This window comes from Ricinus communis, chromosome 1 (genome assembly GCF_019578655.1).
Source record: "Ricinus communis isolate WT05 ecotype wild-type chromosome 1, ASM1957865v1, whole genome shotgun sequence".
Lineage (NCBI taxonomy): Eukaryota > Viridiplantae > Streptophyta > Magnoliopsida > Malpighiales > Euphorbiaceae > Ricinus > Ricinus communis.
In genome coordinates this window covers 15,648,089-15,652,521 of record NC_063256.1, presented here as the reverse complement: position 1 = coordinate 15,652,521, position 4,433 = coordinate 15,648,089, and positions in this window count along the sequence as shown.

Sequence of the window (4,433 nt, the reverse complement as noted above, 5' to 3'; positions counted from 1 at the left end):
TCAATTTCTCATGGGATTGCATGATCAGTATGGAATTATTCGACCTCAGATATTAACCATGGAGCCTTTTCCTTCAATCAACAAGGTTTATGCTTTTATGACGAAAGAAGAAAAGCAACTAGCCATTGCTTCAATTGGCCGTGATCATTCAACAGAGGCAGTAGCTTTTCTTGTCAAACCATTCAATAATCAAACAAGAGAATTTGCAGGAGAGCAGCAAAAAGGGATTCAACAAGGAGGGATGAGCAAATTAAAATGCACATACTGCAATAAATCTGGGCATACTAAAGAAAAGTGTTTTAAGCTTTGTAACATCCGGAATTTTTTTTATATATTTAATAATGAGTTTTTATTTAAGTTAATTTTAGCTTTATTTTTATTGGGTTTAATTTGAAATGATTTAATGAAAAAAATTAATATTAATCAAATAAATGAGTTATTTTCTATACCCAATTAGTTTGAAATTTTAAGAAATTATTCAAGTAAATTATTTGAGAAATGATTATATTTTGGTTATTCAAAATTTTTCCAAATGCATATTTATATAAGTAAAATTATATATTGGAAAATTATGGTAGAATTGTAAAGGATGTGTTTATAAAAGAATTTTGGAAAAATTGATTATTTAATTTAATTGTGTGTTAGGACTAAATTGGAAATTTATTTTGGAATAAGGATTGAAAGTATAATGTTATTTTTTGTGGGGTTTTAATGGAAATTTGTGAGCTTGGTATTTTTGTAAATAAATATGTCGATCAGGGGTATTTTTGTAATTGTGTATTTTCAATAATTCAGATTTGGCCCAAATTAAATAGTTAAGGGCTTAATTGAAAGGCTAAAAAGAAGTTTGGGGGTCAAATTGGAATTCTGCAGGATGAAATTGTAAGTAATTAAGGAAGTTGAGGGACCAAATTGTAATAAGGAAAAGTTCAGGGGTCAAATGTCGATATTGAAGGGAAAGAAATCGGGGAAGAAGAAAGGAGGAGAGAGAGAGAGAGTGCGGCACCGGGGAAGAAAGTGAGGGGGACGATGCAGTCGATGGCGGCCGTCGGGCGTGGGCCGCCGACGGAGGCGTCTGGCGGGCGGTGAAAGAGCGCTTCCGGCGTTGTTGGCGGCCGAGTTGGGTGGCGATCGACTCCTCTCGGCGAGGGCTCTCTTCTGGCAGCAGTGGCGACGCCTGGGGTGGCCGGAGTTGCAAGATCCGGCAAAGTGAAACTTAGAGTGGCAGTCGGCGTTTTTGGGTTTTTCCGGCGATATCCGGCGGAGGATGGATGATCGGAGGACGTATCCCGACTCTCCTCAGCTCAAGCTTCGCATTAGCACCGGTTTTGTGGCGATCGGGCTTCGTTTGCAAATCGACGGTCGAGATCGTCCGCAAATCTCTCCGGATGATCGGGTGTCAGATCGGAAAATCGGAAGCAAGGATCGTCATCAGCGCGTCGTTGTGAGTCCGATGGTGTGTTCGGATCGTCGATCGGACTCCGGCGGTTGGAGGCGAGTCGACCGAGCGATCGAGCGTCTCGGTAATTATCTTTGGCCCGTTAATTTTAGAAATTCTTGGTTTAATTGTGTCTATTGGATTATATTGTGTATTTGATGATATTGTGAGTCAAAAATAATTGTCTGTCAGCTGCCTGCCTTGTGTTTTGTGCTGTGTGGCGGAGTCGGGAAATAGTGAAGTTTGGGGACCCGACTCTCGTTGTTTAAATTGTTGGATATTTGGAGTGTTTTTCTGGCAGGTCCTGGACCCGTTTTTACGGGGGGTAATGTTCGTGTTGCAGGGGAGGTTCTGCCGGATTTTCGGTAGAATTCTCCGAGTCGAGATTCTTAGGCAGTCCCTGTGAGTCTAGACCTAGGATTAATGATCGATTGTTTCATCGTTTTGATAAATTGTTTTCCGTGACTAGATTGTCAGTTCGTTCGGCTCGCTCCTACCGAGGCACCGGAGCAGAGCTAGGAGGTCGCCAATCCTGTGAGTTAAAGTCATTTAATCATTGCGCTATTGCTAAGTTTGATTTTAATATGCTATTTTGAAAGTTCATGCTTAATATGGTTATTAGTTTCGCAACGTAAATAATTTCACTGAATTATTAATTATTAAAGGTAATATAAGTGTTATTATAGTAATGTTATGATAATACCAAATATAATCAGTTTTCCTTATGAGTTGCCTGAAGTCTTACTCTAAATTGATAATCGTTATTTTGATATGGTTGAATGATTTAATTAGACAATAATATTTATTAAATGTGGTGATTGCGATTTGGGAAATGTGGCTTGTAGAACATGCCGCCTGATGGGTTACATCAGGACCGCGTGCGCACCGGTAATGATTATGGACATAAGGTTATTATGGATTTGTTTGCCCTGATCGAGCATTGCTCTCGGGTCGAGTTCAATTAATCACGGAGGTAAGGTCCCTGGTCGAGCATTGCTCTCGGGGCGCCGGCTTATTTGGATACTTAAGTGACCAGACTGGAGGTAAGGTCCCTGGTCGAGCATTGCTCTCGAGGCGCCAGTCTTATTGGATTAAGAGAGCCGAATGGCTACTAGATTTCTTATTTGGATACTTAAGTGACCAGACTGGAGGTAAGGTCTCTGGTAGAGCATTGCTCTCGGGGCGCCAGTCTTATTGAATTAAGAGAGCCGAATGGCTACTAGATTTTGGGGTTTAGGGTTCTACCGAGCCACTCGTCCCGTAAAAGTAAATATATATTTTATTTATTTATTTATTATGGTATTTGATTATAATGTGATTTGTATTTACGTGCATGGTTTGATATACTGATTTGAATAATCTATATTTTCTGAGAAGAATGCAATAGTCCCCAGATTATTTGATTTTAACTCACTCTAGACCCATACCTCTATTTATCGCTTTTCAGATTCGTGACTGTTAGTCCTCTCGCGACTCTTATTCAGTAACCCGACTTCTTCATCATCGGGTGATGTATTTGATTTGGTATGTAAATTGGTAAATCTTAGATTCTCCGCAGTAGTAATAGTAAATGTATCAGTTGTAAATTTTCTGAGCTTCGGGTCTCGCCTAGTTTTTTTGGTAGACCGAAGTAATTTTGTAAAGTGTAACTATTAAGATAAATTGTGGCTGGATTTCCTCCGAATTGGCAAAACAAAACAAAAACATCCAGAGGGAAGACAGAATTTGTGTCATCCAATAATGCCGTTGCAAGTCCAAATCAACATATGGGTAAAAGTTTTAGTCTCACTCAAGAACAATATGAACAACTGATATCCTTATTGCCCTCTGCTAGTCAGAATGTCGTAGATTTTATTGGTAAGGTCTCTCGGTCTCATCATAATTCATATTAGATCTTAGACAGCGGTGCCTCTGAACATCTTACATATGATGCACCCTTTCTATTTAATATGAAATCTTCTTGCTCTTTACCTGTCAGATTACCAAATGGGACAATTATTACGGAATGCACTCCATTGGCCAAATTAAATTGTCAAATATGATTTTAAATCATGTTCTTTATATACCCTCTTTCAAATGTAACCTTCTTTCAATAAGTAGATTGACAAGAGCTCTTCAATGTTCAGTCACTTTTTTTTCCAACCTTTTGTGTCTTGCAGGACCTCAAATCGAAGAAACTGATTGGAATGGGTGAATTTCAGGCTTATACTACTTTCATGGGCTTCAATTACCTTTTGCTGCAGTTGCATCTCTTTCTTCCTCATCCACCTTATGGCATGAGCGGTTAGGTCATCTTTCATTTGATTGATTATCATTAATTCCTGATTGTCATTTTGTGATGTTTGTCATCGAGCTAAACAAACTTGTTTTATTTTTCCTTTGAGCAATAATGAATTTGTTTTTCCTTTTGATTTGGTTCACTGTAATATTTGGGGACCTTATAAAACCCCATCCACTTATGGTGCTCATTATTTTCTTACAATTGTAGATGATTGCACAAGATGTACTTAGGTTTTCCTTCTCAAACATAACTCAGAAGCATAAAAATTCTTCATTCAATTTTATGTTATGGTTTTAACTCAATTTAGTCACAGTATCAAACAAGTTAGGAGTGATAATGGTCTAGAGTTTACTTCTGGTTCTATATCTAATTTCTTCTCTCTTAAGGGTATTTTGCATCAAACTCTTGTGTTGAAACCCCGCAACAAAATGGAATGGTAGAGTGAAAACATCGTCACTTGTTAGAAGTTGCTCGTGCTCTTCGATTCCAAGCAAATTTACCAATCAAATTTTGGGGTGAATGTGTTCTGATTGCAGCTTATTTAATAAATTATACTCCTACACCTAAATTGTTAGGTAAAAGTCCCTATGAGATGTTATTTTTAAAACAACCATCATATTCTCATTTACGTGTCTTTGGTTGCTTGTGTTATGTACATGATAAAAATCGATCAAAAGATAAGTTTGCACCTCGTTCTAAGCCATGTACTTTTAT